Source organism: Triticum dicoccoides, chromosome 4B (assembly GCF_002162155.2).
Source record: "Triticum dicoccoides isolate Atlit2015 ecotype Zavitan chromosome 4B, WEW_v2.0, whole genome shotgun sequence".
NCBI lineage: Eukaryota > Viridiplantae > Streptophyta > Magnoliopsida > Poales > Poaceae > Triticum > Triticum dicoccoides.
This window is the reverse complement of record NC_041387.1, coordinates 179382633-179404197: the sequence shown is the minus strand read 5'-3', so window position 1 is coordinate 179404197 and position 21565 is coordinate 179382633.

The window sequence follows — 21565 nt, the reverse complement described above, 5'->3', positions numbered from 1 at the left end:
AGAGTTGAAGGCGCATTTCATCAAAAAAATTCAAGGGACATGCAAGCAGCCTCTGGCGATTCTTGACCTGGATCACTGTGTGCAACATGAGGATGAGTCGGCCCACCATTGGGTCCAGCGGGTCTCTACTATTATTCACTCATCGGATAGCATTGCGGCGCGTCAGGCGGTTCTGATGTTAGAAAAGAACTATCGCTTTGTCCCTCTTAAGCAGAAGCTTGGGTGGATTAAGCGTTATTACAATGACATGGGCGAACTCACGGCGGCTCTCATTAAGTATGCAGATTCTGATAACACAAAAGACCCTGGATTTGATGATGAGAAATCCAACAAGGGCAAGAAAAATGGTAATGGTAAGGGTCAACAGCAGAATGTGGTAGGGCATAATAGCAACAACCAGGGTAATGTTGGTAAGCGCAGACACTCCGACGGCGGGTCAGATCTAGTAGCTAACACCAACACTGGGTACAAGAACCAGCACCGCAATGGTAATGATAACCTGCCCTTTGGCAGAGAAAAGCCTTTTAATCCTGAGGCGGCACTTAATGACTAGTGCTCGAAGCATAGTCTTCCCAACAGGCCATCCACTCATGCCTAGAAGGATTGTTTAATTATGCGGGAGTTCAGAAATCACAGCCTTAACCAACATCATGATAATGGCAATGGGCCGCCAGGCGGGTTAGGATCCGACTCTCAAGGGTCCGGCTTTGGTGGTGGTGGCTCAAACTCTGGTTACCAGGGTCAAGGTGGTTATAATCAGCAGTCTGGCCAAGGTAACTAGCAGCAAAATAATCAGTCAGGATATCATAGTAGTCCAAAGCAGCTTAACGGAGGTCAATACCACGTTTTCACTACAAGTCTTTGCAAGCGAGATCGGAAGGTTCACAAGCCAGTCAACACTGTTGAGCCGGCAGTACCCAATACTTACGATGGTCAGAGCATCCAATCACATGGAGTCGGGAGGATTACCCGCCCCGGGTTGTGAATCCGGGTCATCTGGCATTGGTGGTAGCCCCTCAAGTGGGTGGCTATAAGTTCAAAAAAGTGCTCATGGATGGTGGTAGCAGCATCAACATCTTGTATTATGATACCTTCCACAGAATGGATCTGAGTGACAAACATCTCAAGTCGTCCTGTACAGTCTTTCATGGTGTGGTGCCTGGTAAGTCGTCTTATCCTGTTGGGAAGATATCACTGGAAGTGGCTTTTGGTGATGACAGAAATTATAGAATAGGGATCTTGTGGTTCGAGGTGGTCAAGATCAAGTATCATGCTCTGCTTGGGCGGCCGGCTTATGCTAAACAGGACCCTCTATTAAAGTTTTAGTCGGCTGATGATACCAAGCAGGTGGATTTTGTCCCTGGCGACTCATCTCAGCAGTTCACTGTGGGGGCTAATATGGATCCTAAATAGGAAAGCGCGCTCATTGAGTTTATCCGTGAGAACCGGGACATCTTTGCATGGAAACCGTATGACATGCCAGGTGTACTGAGAGAATTCACTGAGCACACGCTTAATGTGGATCCCAAGTTTAAGCCGGTCAGATAGTTCCTCTGTCGTGTCAATGAAGAGTGACGTAAAGCTATTGGAGAAGAGGTAGCCCGACTCTTAGCAGCTGGTTTTATCGTGGAAGTTTTTCACCCTAAGTGGTTGGCTAACCCTGTGCTTGTACTTCAGAAAAATGGCACGTGGCATATTTGTGTTGATTACACAGATCTCAACAAGGCTTGTCTGGCTGATCCATTTGCTCTCCCCCGTGTCGACCAAATCATTGATGCAACGGTGGGCTATGAGAGCTTATGCTTCCTGGATGCTTATTCTGGTTATCATCATATCAAGATGGCAGTTAAATACCAAGAGAAGACGGCTTTCATCACACCTTTTGGAGCTTTCTGCTATGTTTCCATGCCTTTTGGGCTCAAAAGTGCCCAGTAACGTTCATGCTTATGTGGATGGTATTGTGATCAAGTCTAGGAAGAAGGAGGCTCTCCTGGATGATCTAAAAGAAACTTTTGACAATCTTCGGGTCTACAAAATGATGTTTAACCCGGCCAAGTGTGTCTTTGGTGTGCCTCTAGGTAAATTGCTAGGTTTCCTGGTTTCAGAATGGGGCATTGAAGCTAACCTAGAGAAGATTAAGGCCATCACTTCTCTTTCTGAGCTGGTGTGTCAATGGCGTTCATCGTCTGGCGGGTCGTATTGCGGCTTTGAGCCGGTTCATAAGTCGCCTGGGAGAGAAGGCAATACCCCTGTACCAGACGATGAAGAAGACAAATCACTTTGTCTGGAGTGATGCTGCTGATCAAGCATTTGAGGCCCTTAAAAATTAGTTAGCTAAGCACGGCAACACTTTGTACCCGTGAGATCCCATCTAGGGGCCTTTTCCGGCATCCTGCCAGAGGGGGATTCAATCACGGAGGGCTTCTACACCAACGCCATTGCCTCTCCGATGAAGCATGATTAGTTTACCTCAGACCTACGGGTCCATAGCTAGTAGCTACATGGCTTCTTCTCTCTCTTTGATTCTCAATACCATGTTCTCCTCGATGTTCTTGGAGATCTGTTCGATGTAATACTCTTTTGCAGTGTGTTTGCCGAGATTCGATGAATTGTGAATTTATGATCAGCTTATCTATGAATATTATTTGAATCTTCTCTGAATTCTTATATGCATGATTTGATATCTTTGCAAGTCTCTTCGAACTATCGATTTGGTTTTGCCAACTAGATTGGTTTTTCTTGCAATGGGAGAAGCGCTTAGCTGTGGGTTCAATCTTGCGGTGTCCTTTCCCAGTGAAAGTAGGAGCATCAAGGCACGTATTGTATTGTTGCCATCGAGGATAACAAGATGGGGTTTTCATCATATTGCTTGAGTTTATCCCGCTACATCATGTCATCTTACTTAATGCATTACTCTGTTCTTCATGAACTTAATACTCTAGATGCAGGCAGGAGTCGGTCGATGTGTGGAGTAATAGTAGTAGATGCAGGCAGGAGTCGGTCTACTTGATACGAACTTGATGCCTATTCATGATCATTGCCTTAGATATCGTCGTAACTTTGTGATTTTCTATCAATTGCTCAGTAATAATTTGTTCACTCACCGTAATATTTTCTATCTTGAGAGAAGCCTCTAGTGAAACCTATGGCCCCCGGTTCTATTTTCCATCATATAAGTTTCCGATCTACAATTTTAGCTTCTGATTTACTTCTTTTGCAATGTTTTACTTTCTGTTCCATAAACCAAAAATACCAAAAATATTACTTTACTGTTTATACATCTCTATCAGATCTCACTTTGCAAATAACCGTGAAGGGATTGACAACCCCTTTATCGCGTTGGGTGCAAGTTGGTGTTTGTTTGTGCAGGTATTTGGTGACTTACGTGTTGTCTCCTACTGGATTGATACCTTGGTTCTCAAAAGCCGAGGGAAATACTTACTCTACTTTGCTGCATCACCCTTTCCTCTTCAAGGGAAAAACCAACACAATCTCAAGAAGTAGCAGTTTGGCCAACTAGATTAGTTTTTCTTGCAATGGGAGAAGTGCTTAGCTTTGGGTCCAATCTTGCGTTGTCCTTTACCAGTGACAGTAGGGGCAACAAGGCACATATTGTATTATTTCCATAGAGGATTAAAAGATGGGGTTTTCATCATATTGGTTGAGTTAATTCCTCTACATCATGTCATCTTACTTAATGCGTCACTCTGTTCTTCATGAACTTAATACTCTAGATGCAGGCAGGAGTCGGTAGATGTTTGGAGTAATAATAGTAGATGCAGAATCGTTTCGGTCTACTTTACACGGACGTGATGCCTATATTCATGATCATTGCCTTAGATATCGTCATAACTTTGCGCTTTTCTATCAATTGCTCGGCAGTAATCTGTTCACCTACCGTACTATTTGCTATCTTGAGATAAGCCACAAGTGAAACCTATGGCCCCCGGGTCTATTTTCCATCATATAAGTTTCCGAGCTACTATTTTGCAATCTTTTACTTTCCGATCTACAAAACAAAAATACCAAAAATATTTACTTTATTGTTTATCTATCTCTATCAGATCTCACTTTTGCAAGTAACCGTGAAGGGATTAACAACCCCTTTTATCGCGTTGGGTGCAAGTTGTTTGATTGTTTGTACAGGTATTCGGTGATTTGTGCGTTATCTCCTAATGGATTGATACCTTGGTTCTCAAACTGAGGGAAATACTTATCTCTACTTTGCTGCATCACCCTTTCCTCTTCAAGGGAAAAACCAAAGCAAGCTCAAGAAGTAACACACGACAATCTCAGCGGCTACCAAGACATAGACCAGGGGAGTCGCGCGACTGGGAGCCGACGCGGGGGCTAACGCACCTACCGCCTAGATGCCCTAACTTGTTTTCTGCCTTTTACTTTTGAGCAATAGTTAGTTATCAAGTCCGCCCACTAGGGGTATAGTGGTTGTACTGAACCTTGGGCTTGGGCCGTATCTGTGTATATATGCAAGTGTTTCTGCACATATGTGTTTGTCCCGTATGCTGGCTCGCCTTCTTCCTTAGTCCCTTAGCCATTTTTCTTGTCTGCCCCTCCTTTTGGCTTTTGCCCCGCCAGCCAGACAACCAGGTTGCGGTATATAGCTGGGACGGGGAGTGGGACGGAAGGGTGGCAACACAATACTTAGGCTTTTAGGAGTTAGGTTTGAGCGAGCGGGCAGTGAGCCAGCTGGGCGGCAGGTGGCATGTATGACTGCGGTTCAGCCGACAAGTGCGCAGGAGATCAAAGGGTGTAGCCGGGGTACCCGAGCCGAACCTTTTCCTTAGTGTGTGCAAGTGCACCCAGCCTTTAGCTCTTACCAGTCGGGTAGTCGGGTTGCGGTCTGTAGCTGGAGATGAAGAGAGGGCCTTCGCGTTGCGCACACTACTAAGACGGCTCCAAAAAAAAGGGCGCGGGCAAACCGGCTAGCCCCCGAGCCAGACTTCCTAGACCCGGACAGAAATAGAAATGCAGTAAGGAATGGAAATTGCTCGATAAATATGAAAAGGTAGCCCTTGAGTGTCGTTTGGGGTACCATCTACTTCATTAAAGTACCAAAAGGTCGTGATACATACATACATACACTACTTCAACTGTAAAACGGGTGGAGGAGCTCTGCGTTCCAAGGGCATTCAATTTCCTCGCCCAAGCTGTCCATCTTGTTCTTCCTCGCCTTCTGTGCGTCGATGAGGTAGTACGCGTTCTTGCGTAGAGCCTTGCTGACGAGGAAGGGGCCCTCCAAAGGGGAGGTCATCTTGTGCTGGCCAGCTGTCCGCACTACAAAAAAAAGACACATCCGTGACATTTTGGCCCGAGTGATTTTTTTTCCTGTCATGCTTATGACACTTCTATGATGGTAATCGTGACAAAACCCGGTATCATCATAGATGTGGTGGGCTCCTACTTCTATGACAAAAATCATGATAAAAAATGGGCTTTTTGTCCTGGGCGGGCCAGAGACGCACCTGCATTGACATTCTTTGGGCCGTCCATGATGGAAAAATCATGGTAGAAGCGAGGGCGAGGAAATTTTCGGGGAGTTCCCGATTATGGTGGGTGGTTGGGGCCGAGCGATGCACGGAGGTTTGCGTGTGTAACACCCATGATGCGGCTATATCTCCCACGTGTCGAGGCAGGACTTAGAGGCATAACCGCATTGTGGTTGTTTCGCAAGAAGGGTCATCTTCACACAATCCCATGTAATGAACAAGAAAGGGGTAAAGAGTACACACATAGGTCTGTCTACGGACAAATCCAAAAGAAAGAAGACAACCCCACATGCTAGATCCCCGACCGTCTCAACTGGGCTCCACTACTGAACATCCGGAAAAGAAAGATAATAACGACCAAGATCCTCATCGAACTCCCAACAGAGCTCGGTTGCATCACCTGCACTGGTATCATCGGCACCTACAACTGTTTGGTAGTTGTCGTGGAATTGTCACGTCAGATGTCCTAGTGAAAGGACTTAGTCGTGGAGCCATCGCAACCAGGAAGCTTAAAGGGGTTAATTGGGACAAAGGACACGAGAGAGTTATACTAGTTCGGCCCCTTACGGTGAAGGTAAAGCCTACGTCTAGTTGGGTTGGTATTGCTTGATGTTTCGATGACCAGGGAGCGAGATACGCTATGCCCGGTTCTCGATGAGTTGTCTCTTGCCCTAAGCCGCCAGCGGGTCGTCCTCTTATATACATGGGTGGACGCCCTGCAGCCTACAGAGTCCCGACCGGCTCATAGACAGTGTCCGGCTCGGTGACTAGTTAAGTCTACCTTATGTTACAAGTCATATCATCATGGCGATTTACCACTATGGGCCTTAAGCCGCCTGTGGGCCTTAGAGCCTTTATTGAACCGCCATCTTCATGCTTGGTCTTGGGCTTCTTTCTGATGAGTCTTCTTTGCGTAACCCAGCCCCTCCTGGGCGGCTTACACAAATAGTTATATCCCCAACATTAGGCCCCAGATTGACATGAACCGATTCATGTCAATCTTAAAATACCTTAAGAAATAAGCCTTCAGTCTTCTGTCTGTGCAAAAGGGTTTAACCCGCCATGATGTCATCTTCTGGATCCACGTTAACTCGCCGTGACGTCATATTTACTTAAATTCATATTTTTACTCCACCATATCCTCCAACGGATCTTTGCTTTTACTGACTGTTCCGAAAACCGAGGCGTCGGGGCCGCTGGATAATGATGTTTAGTCTCCTTGTTTCTCGTGCCGTCTCAGTCGGTCTTCCCTTATAAATAGGCAGGACCTAGATCTTCCATTCTCCCCCTTCGTTCGTCTTCTTCCTCTTGATGTCTCTCTGCTACTTAGAGCTTCACCGCCCCCGCCGCCGCCTATCTCCTCGTCTTCACCAACTTAGGCCGCTGCATCAACCTGACTTGACCAGAAAACCGCGACAGACCTCCGCAGCAACTCTGCATCTGTAAGTTTCTTCCTCACTGTTCCTCCGATCTACATTAAGATTTTCGAGTTTGTCGGTGTTTATCGCCATCCGTTACGAACCCTTGATAGATTCCACCTCTGACGCCTCTCTCTGATCTTAAGACCGTATAAAGCCACTGCGGTAGCTGTTTCGCACTCATTTCGAATGCAAATAGATCCCTTTTCGCTTGCAGATAGGCCTCCTTCAAGTTTATAAACTCATCTGCAATGGTTTCTAGGTTTAGAAATATTTCCTTTTCTGCACACCTGTTTGATCCAAATTAATCTCTACCAGTTGTGAAACTTGTTTGTGCGACACTTAGGCAAAAATTTGTTTCTGTTAGGCCCATTAACTCTAGCGGCTCTCATTGCCGGCTTAAAATAGACAATGTTAATCGACAGCCTTGCCAGCTCCTGGCGGCTTAAAATAATTTAACTGTTACTGATTCCCATAGCGGCCTATATAACCAGATATAATTAGCCATATGTCATTAGGCCCCGTCTTAAGCCGCCATTTTGAATAGACTTAAAAATACTTTCCTTCCGGGTTAAAATTGTACCGGAGCTTCTTATTTTGTCATAGGCTTCCACTTACATCATGGCACCTAAAGCAACCAAGGCTCCTGTGACCTGTAATTGGGTCCAATCCACTGTCACAAAAAGCAAATTGTCTGAATTTGTGAAGTCTGGCCATTTGCCCAAGAAGGAGGTCATGTTTTATCGTGCCCCTGACCCGTCCGAGGAGAAACCTCAGCCCAAAGAAGGGGAGGTGATAGTTTTTACGGATCATATGAGCCGGGGATTTGCTCCACCCGGTTCAAAATTCTTCAGGGATGTTTTGCATTTCTTTGACCTCAGACCTCAAGACATTGGACCCAATTCCGTGTCAAATATCTGCAACTTCCAAGTTTTCTGCGAAGTGTACCTAGGATAAGAGCCCAATTTTGTTCAGAGAGCTATTCTATTTAAACCGGCAGAATGAACGTGCCAACGGGCCCAGTCTAGAACTCGGTGGTATCTCAATTCAGCAGCGGAGAGACTACCTCTTTCCTTATGCCGAACTGCCCAGCCACCCAAAGGACTGGAACCAGACGTGGTTTTATTGCCAGGACACTTCTCCGCCTGACGAGAACCCTCTGCCCGGCTTTCGCGCTCTGCGCCTTGAATCAAATCACACCCTGCCGGATAAGCTAACCGTTGTTGAACGTCTATCACTTGCCCCTTGCTACCTCTTGAGCACTGCGTTGGATTTCCCCGAAGAGGAGAGGATGATGCAGCAAAGTAGCGTAAGTATTTCCCTCAGTTTTTGAGAACCAAGGTATCAATCCAGTAGGAGACCACGCACAAGTCCCTCGTACCTACACAAAATGATAGCTACTCGCAACCAACGCGATTAGGGTTTGTCAATCCCTTCATGGTCACTTACGAGAGTGAGATCTGATAGAGATGATAAATAATATTTTTGGTATTTTTGATAGATAGATGCAAAGTGAAAAGTAAAAGGCAAAGTAAATACAAAGCAAGTAATAAAGCGATAGAGATTGATATGATGAGAATAGACCCGGGGGCCATAGGTTTCACTAGTGGCTTCTCTCAAGAGCATAAGTGTTCTACGGTGGGTGAACAAATTACTGTTGAGCAATTGATAGAATTGAGCATAGTTATGAGTATATCTAGGTATGATCATGTATATAGGCATCACGTCCGAGACAAGTAGATCGAAACAATTCTGCATCTACTACTATTACTCTACTCATCGACCGCTATCCAGCATGCATCTAGAGTATTAAGTTAAAAACAGAGTAATGCCTTAAGCAAGATGACATGATGTAGAGGGATAAATTAATGCAATATGATAAAAAAAACCATCTTGTTATCCTCGATGGCAACAATACAATACGTGCCTTGCTGCCCCTTCTGTCACTGGGAAAGGACACCGCAAGATTGAACCCAAAGCTAAGCACTTCTCCCATTGCAAAAACTACCAATCTAGTTGGCCAAATCAGAAAGGATAATTCGAAGAGACTTGCAAAGATAACTCAATCATACATAAAAGAATTCAGAGAAGATTCAAATATTATTCATAGATAAGTTGGATCATAAACCCACAATTCATCGGTCTCAACAAACACACCGCAAAAAGAAGATTACATCGAATAGATCTCCACGAGAGAGGGGGAGAACATTGTATTAAGATCTAAAAAGAGAGAAGAAGCCATCTAGCTACTAGCTATGGACCCGAAGGTCTGAAGTAAACTACTCACACTTCATCGGAGGGGCTATGGTGTTGATGTAGAAGCCCTCCATGGTGGATGCCCCCTCCGGCGGAGCTCCGGAATAGGCCCCAAGATGGGATCTCGTGGATACAAAAGGTTGCGGCGGTGGAATTAGGTTTTTGGCTCCTGTTCTGATGGTTTGGGGATACGTAGGTATATATAGGAGGAAGGAGTATGCGGTGGAGCAACAGGGGGGCCACGAGGCAGGGGGCGCGCCCTAGGGGGCGCCCCCACCCTCGTGACCGCCTATGTTACGTCTTGGAGTAGGGTCCAAGTCTCCTGGACCACGTTCGGTGAGAAAATCACGTCCCCGAAGGTTTCATTCTGTTTGGACTCCGTTTGATATTCCGTTTCTTTGAAACACTAAAATAGGCAAAAAAACAGCAATTCTGGGCTGGGCCTCCGGTTAATAGGTTAGTCCCAAAAATAATATAAAAGTGGAAAATAAAGCTCAATATAGTCCAAAACAGTAGATAAAGTAGCATGGAGCAATAAAAAATTATAGATACGTTGGAGACGTATCACCCCTACCATCAAGAAGATCAAAGCCCTCTTAGGTAATGGCTTGAATGGTATTGATTTGGTGTGAGTGTGGATCTCCTGGCGGGTGATCCCGTTAAGCCGCCGCTCCGGCTTAATGTGCTCTTACACTAGCGAAAAGGATGACCCACTGTGTCATAGTCCCGATGACTTACCATATGATGTAGTGGAGGCTAAGATCCAAACGTTCTTGAAAGAGGGCACGGTGACTAGTAATGCCTTTGGCTTACTTCCTTTCTGCAAGAAGAACCCGGCCCGCGCAGTGAGTCATCAACCTCAATGAATACTCTTTACTATATTACACCTTGCTTTTACTCATAACCCCTTATCTTTTTTCACAGGCCGATGACAACTTCTGGAAGGTCAAGTATGACCATGAGGCGGCCAAACAAGCCAGAGCGGCAAAAAGAGCCGAAAGGAAAAACGCCAAGACTGGAACTTCGAAGAAGAGGAAGCCAAGCGCTTCAGATATGTTTAAACTTGATGATACTGATGATGATGAAGAAGAGGTAACTTTCAACTCCCTTGACTCTTTATCATCACCTTACTGACATTAAATCTTTCAGGAAGACATGGGGAACAGCTGAGCCGTCGAGGAAGAGGTAACTATAATCTCCTCCGCTTCCGAGCCCCTGCCGTGTTAGAAAATTCGAAGAGTAACCGGGAAAGTAAGATTTTCACATCCTTTGGCTTACCAAGATCCTCAATTTCTTTTGAAGCAACAGCAATTGGAAAGACGGAGGCAGACCCGGACCAGCAAGGATATAGAGCTCTCCTCCGGCTTACCTGACGTAACCAGGAAGCGTCGGACTGAGGTTATCTCCGATTTACGTTCTGTTTTACCTTTAGCGGGTTTAATTCATCAACCTCCCAATTCATCTGACTCCAATTATCAGGATACCTCTCCTTCCACCGGCGAGTCTATGCAGTCTAACATGCCGGCTTTCAAATCTGCCCCCGGGTAATATAATTTTGTTTACCTTATGCTTTACCTTACCCATGCTTTTGTATTCATCCTTCTGCCTTTGTCCACAACGTGCAAGTGAAGCCCAGTAAGAGGGCAAAAAAGAGTAAGCCATCCCAAGACCCGGTCGTGACTGAACCGGAGCTTGGTACGGCTGCTCCTGACAGTTCTATCCATCAGCCGCCGCCTGAACCAGCCTATGACATTCCAGCACCAACCTCTGATCCACCCTCCGAAGGTACTCTCAACAGCTCTGATAACCCGGAAGCTTCTAGCCCGGCCAAGACAATTGATCCGGAAGTTGAGATTCTGAAGACTCAGTTTGTTGAGCCGGGGCGGCCCACTGTCCTTGCCAAGTGCTCTGCTAAGGAGGAACTTCTGGAACGCCGAAAGGCCAAGCTAGACATTGCTGACTATACTCATTTAAGCATTGGAGATATAGTCTCTGGCTATCTCAATCAAGACATAGCATCCGTGACCTGGAAATTGACATGGTGAAGCAAATACAGCAAAAAACTGAGGTATAACTTATGCTACTTTTCTGAATCATACTTACTGTATCAAACCCCAAGTCTATTACTTATGAATAAATATGCTGTAGACTTAGAAAACTGCTTAGCACTGCTTTGTCCGGTTTGGAAAGAAGATATTTAACCCGGTTGTAACATGACACCTTGAACTTGCGATACACATTAGCCCCCAAGTGTCAAGTATCTTTGCTTGCAAAATACTTGGGACTTAATTTGCATGAACCGGCATTGTAAGTTAAAATTCTTCAGCATACATTAGCCCCCAAGTGTCAAGTATCTTTGCTTGCAAAGTACTTGGGACTTAATGTTATCTTACCATGATTCTGACTATAACCCTGCACCAATGTAGGCCACCATAAGTCAATCTGAGTTGGAGATTGCTGACCTGAAGAGCCGTCTGACAGCTCAAGAACTTGAAATTCAAAAGGTCAACTCCAAATTTGAATTCAGCGTCTTTGAACGAGAGAAGTTGAAGAAGAATTTTGAAGCGGAGAAGAAAATCTAGGCTGATGAGAAGGCCTCACTAGTAACCCGGGTCGAGACAGCAGAAACATCACTTGCAGAAGCAACAACCGAGTTGTCTGGCTTAAAGCGCCAGATATCTCAAATGGTCTCAACCATCTTCGGTAAGTTACTGTATATAACCTCAAATATTGTAATCCTTCCTTTGATACTATTTTAATCGTTATCTCCAGCTCACCTTATGTTTATGAACGCATGCCCCAGGAGCACAAACCTCAAGCAGAACATGTTGATCAAACTGAAAGCGGTTTACACTCTAGTGGAGCAACTGTACACCGGGTCACAACGTGCTTTGGCTGTTGTAGCTTTATCAAATGACGTTCCCCACCTCCTGCGAGACGTGCTGAAGTGTCTTGTTGTACTACCTCAACGGGTCCAAGATCTAAGGCGGGCATCCTCAAGAGCCGGGGCCATAGCCGCGTTGAGCCGGGCAAAAGCATGGATTCCAGAACTAGACCCGACCGACCTCGCTCTTGGATACCCAAGTCTGCAAGAGGATGGGACTGTATTTGATGAACACGATTTCACCGCCTGCGTCAAAGATATACGCCCCATGGCTACTCTCATTGGGAACGATACTGACCTTACCAAGTATCAGCCGGGCTATGATAGTGAGAACCGGAGAATTCCAACACCTCCCTATGATGAAGTCAGCCTGATCCCTCCAACTCGTAAGCATACCTTTGCCCCTGAAGTGGACCCAGCCGATTTAATAGATGATGAAGCTGAGTTTGAAGCCTTGAGTGGCATTGACTGGGCCTCGTCAACCTTCCAGGACAGGGCAGCCGACGGAGAGGCAGAGAAGGATAACCCAAAATCTTCAAGCCCACCAAAGGAGTGAACCGCTAGGCATTTATGACTTTGTGAAAACAATGCTTCATTAGTCAGACTCAGGGAGTCTTGTAATAGGGTAGAAAAAACCTCTCCATTTTTGTCATGCCTCCGCGCATGTTTATGGTGCTTAATACTTTCGTAAGCCAGCATCGCTATATACTTCCAGCTTATGTTGATCTTTTATTTCCTTGATGTTAAAATTTTGCTTGCCTTATCCTGCATATAAAACAAGCAAAATTCCCTTGGCGACTTATCGCATCGGGGGTCACATAAGGTATTGATAACCCGGAGTGCGAACCAAAACATCATATAAAGGCCGGTTTACAATTATATTTGTTAAACATAATCACAATAGCATACCTGCGATCCTTTTGGTAATCTCGCCGGTTTATGTGACCCTAATCATGAGGGTAAGTTTAACTCCTGAAAGTTGTCACATATGATGTTCACCTGGCCCTTAACTTAAAGTGACAAATATTAAACTGGAAGAATAACAAACCATCTCATAGCGCTTTTTTAAAAAAGGTCTCAAGATAGTCAAGTAATTATACTTATGAAATATAATGGATAATAAACAACATTCAAAGGTTTCTGATTCGAATACGATCAGTAAACCGTTCCGTAGGGGTTAAGCTAAGATTCGAATACGATCATATAGCCCCCAGTGGCTTTGGCGATGATGATCAAGTGGGTATCGACAGCTAGTTCTCTTTGGTTCAAATACGACGTATGTTTGAACAGGAAGCCCCCAAGTGACCATAAGAGTTGTTTAATGACGCTGATTCGAATACGATCCACGTCAGACCCAAAGGGGTTAAGCTGTGATTCAAATATGATCAAGAAGCCCCCAAGTGGGTTTGGCAGTATGCCGATCAAGTGGGTATCAACAGCTATGTTCTCTTTGGTTCGAATACGACCTATGTTTGAACAGGAAGCCCCCAAGTGATCATGGCTAGATTCAGATATGACCATAAGCCGGACCAAAGGGAAAGTCGGATTCAGATATGATCCGCTCCCTGTTGGCTGTTTCCACCACCTGATAAAGAAGAATATAAACCTTTGAGAGTGAAAAGGACAGAGGTCCTGCTTTATTGCTTTATATAATATATACATCGTCAAAATATATACATCTTGAGAGCCGGTGGCTCAAGTATAGTAAGGCCGAAGATAGGCGATATTCCACGGCCGACGGGTCTCCTCTTCCGACTTACGTGAGTCTTTGTGCTCTCGAACATCGATGAGGTAGTATGACCTGTTGTTCAGATTCTTGCTGACCACAAAGGGTCCTTCCCAAGGAGGGGATAGCTTGTGCATATCAGACTGATCTTGGATGAGCCGGCGCACTAAGTCGCCTTCCTGAAAGGTTCTGCTTCTAACCCGGCGGCTGTGATAGCGGCGCAGGTCTTGCTGGTAAATCGCCGAGCGGGCTATTGCCAAGTCTTGCTCCTCATCCAACAGGTCAAGTGCATCCTGACGAGCTTTTTCGTTATCAGCCTCAACGTAAGCCGCCACACGGGGTGAGTCGTGCCGGATGTCACTTGGCAGGACTGCCTCTGCTCCGTATACCATGAAGAAAGGTGTGTAACCTGTAGATTTGTTAGGCGTAGTATTGATGCTCCACAGTACAGAGGGTAACTCCTCCACCCAACAACCCGGAGTCCGCTGTAAGGGAACCAAGAGCCGGGGTTTGATACCCTTTAGGATCTCCTGATTAGCTCTTTTTGCTTGACCATTGGATTGTGGATGAGCAACAGCCGAAACATCAAGCCGGATATGTTCTCGTTGACAGAACTCTTCCATGGCACCCTTGGAGAGATTAGTGCCATTATCAGTTATGATGTTGTGTGGAAAACCAAAACGAAAGATCACATTTTTCATGAACTGAACCGTCGTGGCTGCATCACACTTATTGACCGGCTCTGCCTCAACCCACTTTGTAAACTTATCCACTGCCACCAGGAGGTGTGTCTTTTTATCCTTAGACCTCTTGAAAGGTCCAACCATGTCAAGCCCCCAGACTGCAAACGACCAAGTAATTGGAATCATCCTCAACTCTTGAGCCTGCACATGAGCTTGTCGTGAGAATTTTTGACATCTGTCACATTTTCTGACTAGATCCTCCGCATCAGCATGAGTCGTCAGCCAATAGAAACCATGACGGAAAGCCTTAGCCATAAGAGATTTTGAACGGGCATGATGACCACAATCTCCTTCATGGATCTCACGAAGTATCTCCTGAACCTCCGCAGGCGACACACAATGTTGAAACGCCCCAGTGACACTGCGGTGATGTAACTCGCCATGAACAATCATCATAGATTTGGACCGCCTGATGATTTGTCTTGCCAAGGTCTCATCCTGAGGCAACTCTCCTCGGGTCATATAGGCCAAATATGGCACTGTCCAATCCGGGATGACGTGAAGAGCTGCCACCAGCTGTGAATCCGGGTCTGGCACTGCTAGTTCCTCCTTTGTAGGTACCTTGACAGAAGGATTATGCAAAACATCGAGAAAGGTGTTAGGAGGCACCGGCTTACGCTTAGATCCCAACCGGCTTAAAGCATCAGCCGCCTCATTCTTCCTTCGATCAATGTGCTCCACTTGATAACCTTTGAAGTGCCCAGCCACGGCATCTACTTCATGGTGGTAAGCCGCCATAAGGGGATCCTTGGAGGCCCACTTGCCTGACACCTGTTGGGCCACGAGATCAGAATCGCCCAAGCACCTTACCCGGCTCAAATTCATCTCTTTGGCCATCCGGAGACCATGGAGTAAGACCTCGTACTCAGCTGCATTGTTAGTACAAGGAAACATAAGCCGAAGCACATAACAAAAATTTTCACCTCGAGGGGAAGTTAAAACAACTCCAGCCCCCGAGCCTTCTAACTGCCTAGACCCATCAAAGTGAATAGTCCAATATGTGTTATCTGGCTTCTCCTCAGGTGCCTGCAACTCTATCCAATCATTGATAAAGTCCACCAAGGCTTGAGACTTAATAGCAGTACGTGGCATATACTTCAAACCATGAGGCCCAAGCTCAATAGCCCACTTGGCGACTCGTCCTGTGGCTTCCCTATTCTGGATGATGTCCCCCAAGGGGGTAGAACTTACCACAGTTATAGGATGACTTTGAAAGTACTGCTTCAGCTTCCGGCTTGCCATAAACACTCCGTAAACAAGTTTCTGCCAATGTGGATACCTTTGTTTAGACTCAATAAGCACCTCACTGATGTAATAAACCGGCCGTTGAACCGGATGCTCCTTGCCTGCCTCCTTACGCTCCACCACAATGGCAACACTGATAGCTCGTGAATTAGCAGCCACATATAATAGCAATCGCTCTTTATCAATGGGAGCCGCAAGGACCGGTGGCTCAGACAACTCTCTCTTTAAATCTTCAAAGGCGGTATCAGCAGCATCACTCCAGACAAAAGTGTCCATTTTCTTCATCATCTGATACAGCGGTAGGGCCTTCTCACCTAACCGGCTTATGAACTGGCTTAAAGCAGCAACACGACCCGCCAGTCGCTGAACATCATTGATGCACGCCGGTTTAGCCAGAGAGGTTGATCTTCTCCGGATTAGCTTCAATGCATCTGTTTGAGACCAGAAGACCCAAGAGCTTGCCTGCATGTACACCAAACACACACTTGGCCGGGTTAAGCATCATCTTATAAACCCGGAGATTATCAAAGGTCTCTTTCAAGTCAGATATCAAGGTTTCCTTCTCTCTGGACTTCACCACGATGTCGTCCACATAAGCATGAACATTGCGCCCAATTTGATCGTGGAGACAGTTCTGTACACATCGTTGATAATTCGCCTGAGCACTCTTGAACCCAAATGGCATAGATACATAACAGAAGGCTCCAAACGGAGTGATGAAAGTCGTCTTCTCCTGGTCCTTAACTGCCATTTTGATCTGATGATAACCAGAGTAAGCATCCAAATAGCTCAAACGCTTGCAACCCGCCATAGCATCAATGATTTGATCAATACGGGGGAGAGCAAAAGGATCAGCCGGACAAGCCTTATTTAAGTCCGTGTAATCCACACACATCCGCCAGGTGCCATTCTTCTTGAGCACGAGCACCGGGTTAGCCAACCACTCCGGGTGAAAAACTTCAACAGTAAACCCAGCCGCTAAGAGCCGGGCTACTTCCTCTCCAATAGCTTTCCGTCTCTCTTCGTTGAACCGTCGAAGAAACTGCCTGGTCGGCTTATACTTCGGATCGATATTGAGAGTGTGCTCAGCGAGTTCTCTCGGTACACCCGGCATGTCAGAAGGTTTCCATGCGAAGATGTCCCGGTTCTCACGGATGAACTCGATGAGCGCGCTTTCCTATTTAGGATCCAAATTGGCACTGACACTGAACTTCTTAGATGAATCACCCGGATTGAAATCCACAAGCTTGGTTTCAGCAGCCGATTTAAACTTCATCGTCGGGTCATGCTCGGTGGTTGGCTTCTTTAGAGAGGTCATATCCGCCGGGTCAACGTTGTCTTGATAAAACTTCAGTTCCTCTGCTGCACAAATAGACTCAGCATAAGCCACGTCGCCCTCCTCACATTCTAGGGCTACCTTTCGACTTCCATGCATGGTGATGGTGCCCTTGTGACCCGACATCTTAAGCTGCAGATAAACATAACACGGTTGTGCCATGAACTTGGCATTAGCCGGCCGCCCAAACAGAGCATGATATGGACTCCTGATTTTAACCACCTCAAACGTCAACTTCTCAGCCCTGGAATCATATTCATCTCCAAAGGCCACTTCCAGTTCAATCTTGCCAACTGGGTAAGCCGACTTACCAGGAACCACTCCATGAAAAACAGTGTTGGACGTCTTCAAATTCTTATCAGTTAACCCCATGCGCCGAAAGGTCTCATAATAGAGGATATTGATGCTGCTACCCCCGTCCATGAGTACCTTAGTGAATTTATATCCACCAACCTGAGGTGCTACCACCAAGGCTAACTGACCCGGATTATCAACCCGGAGGGGGTGATCTGCCCTGCTCCATACAACAGGCTGTTCTGACCACCTCAAATAACAGGGAACCGTCGGCTCAACAGAATTCACGGCCCTCTTATGAATCTTCTGGTCCCGTTTGCACAAGCTGGTGGTGAACACGTGATACTGCCCACTATTCAGCTGCTTCGGATGTCTTTGATAACCCGACTGTTGTTGCCGTTGCTCCCCTTGACCAGACTGCTGTTGATTATAACTGCCTTGATGTCCCTGAAAGCCGGAGTTTGAACCGCCGCCCGGGCCATGAAAGCCACCAGCTCCTGAGAAGCCGCCCGACCCATTATTGCCATCAAACATGTTGGAATTCTTGAAAGCCTTCATGATCGCGCAATCTTTCTATAAGTGGGTGGCAGGTCGTTCCCGGGTGCTGTGTCTCGGGTAATGCTCATTGAGTAGCTGCTCAAGAGATGGGCCTGACCCGCCAGATCTAGGGGCGGTTTTCCCTTACGTCTCTGATTATTACCCTGTGCATTGGCATTGGCCACAAACTCCAGGTTACCCTCCGCCTTATGCTTATTGCCTCCTTGATTCATCGGGTTATGCTGCTGGCCCTTTCCATTGACGTTCTTCTTTCCCTTCCCTATCTTTTCCTCATCAGACGCGGGATCCTTGGTACTATCAGAGTTGGCGTATTTGACTAAAGCTGCCATCAGCATACCCATATTGTTGCAATCACGCTTAAGGCGCCCCAGCTTCTATCTCAGCGGCTCAAAGCGGCAGTTCTTCTCCAACATAAGGACTGCAGAGCCAGCATCCATCTTGTCAGACGAATGTATTATCTCCTTGACCCGGCGTACCCAGTGAGTCATGGATTCACCCTCCTCCTGCTTACAATTTGTCAAGTCCACAATCGGCATAGATTGCTTGCAAGTGTCCTTGAAGTTCTGGATGAAACGGGCCTTTAGCTCTGCCCATGAATTAATGGAATTGGGTGGCAAGCCCTTTAACCAGGACCGGGCCATTCCATCTAACATCATGGTGAAGTACCTAGCCATTGCTGCGTCGCTGACCTCCAACAGCTCCATGGCCATCTCATAACTTTCGATCCACGCTCCGGGCTGTAAGTCGGCCATGTAATTCGGCACCTTTCGAGGTCCCTTGAAGTCCTTGGGTAGGCGTACATTACACAGAGCCGGCACCAAACAAGGAACACCGCCGGTTCTAGTAGCCACTCCCGTCTCAACGAAAGTCGTCGGATACTCTAGGATATCTTGATGAGCCGTCTATTGAGCCGCTAGCTGAGCCGCCCGCTCATTCTCCTGACGTATTCGGTCTTGTACCGGGTTATAGCCACCGGGCTGGTTACGGTGTTGGGCGTTGCTTGACAAAGCTTCTGACTCCATGTGTCTGCTGTAACTTGGACTCCGGTTTTAACGAGGCGGTGCTAACCAAGGTGGAGGAGTCGAATGAATCCTGTCCCGGCTATAAGAATAAGTCTCTTGCTGAGCCAGGGCCGTCTGGACAAGTTCTCTGATCCTCCGGGTCTCCACCGCTGTCGGATCATCACCGTCCACCGGGAGAGCCGCTAAACGCGCCGATGATGCGATTAAGTTCTCCATGGGGTTGGAAAAGTGACCCGGCAGTATCGGCACGTAATGGGGCGGTGCCATGTTCCCATGAGGAGGTGCCATCTCCCGAGGCTGAGCCGGTCCTCCTGTTCCGGCTGTAATAATCTGATTTGCATCTGCCGGGTTACTTGGGTCGGCTCCGGGTGTAGCAAAAAGATTACGAGGATCATAAACCGGAGGTAAACGAGACTGGGTTTTCTGATGTCTCCTCCTCATCACCTCGTTAGACGCGTTCAGGCTCATCGTGAGCTGGAAGGCCTCTGACTGTAGCCGTTGTGCCCGTGCATCCAAAGCCGCCCGTTCTGTGGCTAACTTGGTGTCCTCAGCTGCCAAAGCCTCCTTGGCCCGAGCTATTTCCTCGCGCACCCGTGCCACCTCCGCGTCATGCTTACCTTTATTTGCAGGAATAACCGTGGTGATTAACAGGGCCATAAGCTTATCCATGCGATCTATCAGCACCTGAACCGGTGGGCGCACAGGGCCTCCTGCCCCGGCCGCTCCTGACCCGGACGTTATTGCTGCAGCGGTTGTAGAGTTTTGACCGGGTTGAGTCCCAGCCATGAAGACTCCTGCCCATCTTGGCGGCTCATAGGGGTCCGGAATACTGGGGCCATCGGAACAGCCCCCAAGCATGCCATCTTGCACTTGATACAACAAATCTGTTGAACCGGTGGATGAATCACCATCAGAGAGGACGACCGTCTCACCACCATCTTCAGATCCTTCAGAAAGTTCCTCTCCGTGGATGCAGCCCACGAAGGCATGCTTCATGATGGGTTGAACTCGGGCGGGTCTCGCTCGCTGAGCCGTCTCGACGAGGTCGGTGCAGTTATCCGGCTCAGGGCCCGGCTTACCGATCCGGCTGATGAAGACGTTCCGCCAAAGGGGACCCGGTACCCATACTCAATTGAGCCGGCGTCGGGGCCCAGCCTTCGTCGTTGATGTAGATCTTGTCGTGACGACTCTTGGTCATCCGGCCCACTGCGTATCCCTTGAGCCCTTCGAAGTTGCCCTTCAAGAACTCAAATCCACCGTGCGCTTGTAACACCCACGATGCGGCTATATCTCCCACGTGTCGAAGCACGACTTAGAGGCATAACCGCATTGTGGTTTTGTCGCAAGAAGGGTCATCTTCACACAATCCCATGTAATGAACAAGAATGGGATAAAGAGTTGGCTTACAATCTCCACTTCACACAATGAACATATAATTCATACATCATTCAGAGTACACACATAGTCCGACTATGGACAAAGCCAAAAGAAAAGAAGATAACCAAACTGCTAGATCCCCGATCGTCCCAACTGGGCTCCACTACTGATCATCAAGAAACAAAACATAGCAACAACTAAGATCTTCGTTGAGCTCCCATCTGAGCTCGGTTGCATCATCTGCACTAGTATCATCGGCACCTGCAACTGTTGTGATAGTATCTGGTGAGTCATGAGGACTCAGCAATCTCAAAACCCGCGAGATCAATACTATTTAAGCTTAATGGGTAAGGAAGGGGTAAAGTGGTGAGGTTGCAACAGCGATTAAGCAAGATATGGTGGCTAACGTACGCAATTAAGAGCGAGAAGAGAAGCAAAGGAACGGTCGTGAAACTAGCAATGATCAAGAAGTGATCCTGAAACTACTTACGCACAATCATAACACAAAGACCGTGTTCACTTCCCGGACTCCGCCGAAAAGAGACCATCACGGCTACACAAGTGGTTGATGCGTTTTAATTAAGTCAAGTGTCAAGTTCTCTACAACCGGATATTAACAAATTCCCATCTGCCACATAACCGCGGGCACGGCTCTCGAAAGTTTATACCCTGCAGGGGTGTCCCAACTTAGCCCATCACAAGCTCTCACGGTCAACGAAGGATATTCCTTCTCCCAGGAAGACCCGACCAAACTCGGAATCCCGGTTTACAAGACATTTCGACAATGGTAAAACAAGACCAGCAAGACCACCCGACTGTGCCGACAAATCCCGATAGGAGCTGCACATATCTCGTTCTCAGGGCACAACGGATGAGCAATCCGTACAACTAAAACCAGACCTCAAGTTTCCTTGAGGGGGCGCTGCAAAGGGCTCTAGTTTGGACCAACACTCGGAGGAGCACTGGCCCGGGGGGGGGGGTTAAAATAAAGATGACCCTTGAGTTTGCAGAACCCAAGGGAAAAAGGCTTAGGTGGCAAATGTTAAAACCAATGTTGGGCCTTGCTGGAGGAGTTTTATTCAAAGCGAACTATCAAGGGGGTCCCATAAATCACCCAACCGCGTAAGGAACGCAAAATCAAGGAACATAACACCGGTATGACGGAAACTCGGGCGGCAAGAGTGGAACAAAACACCAGG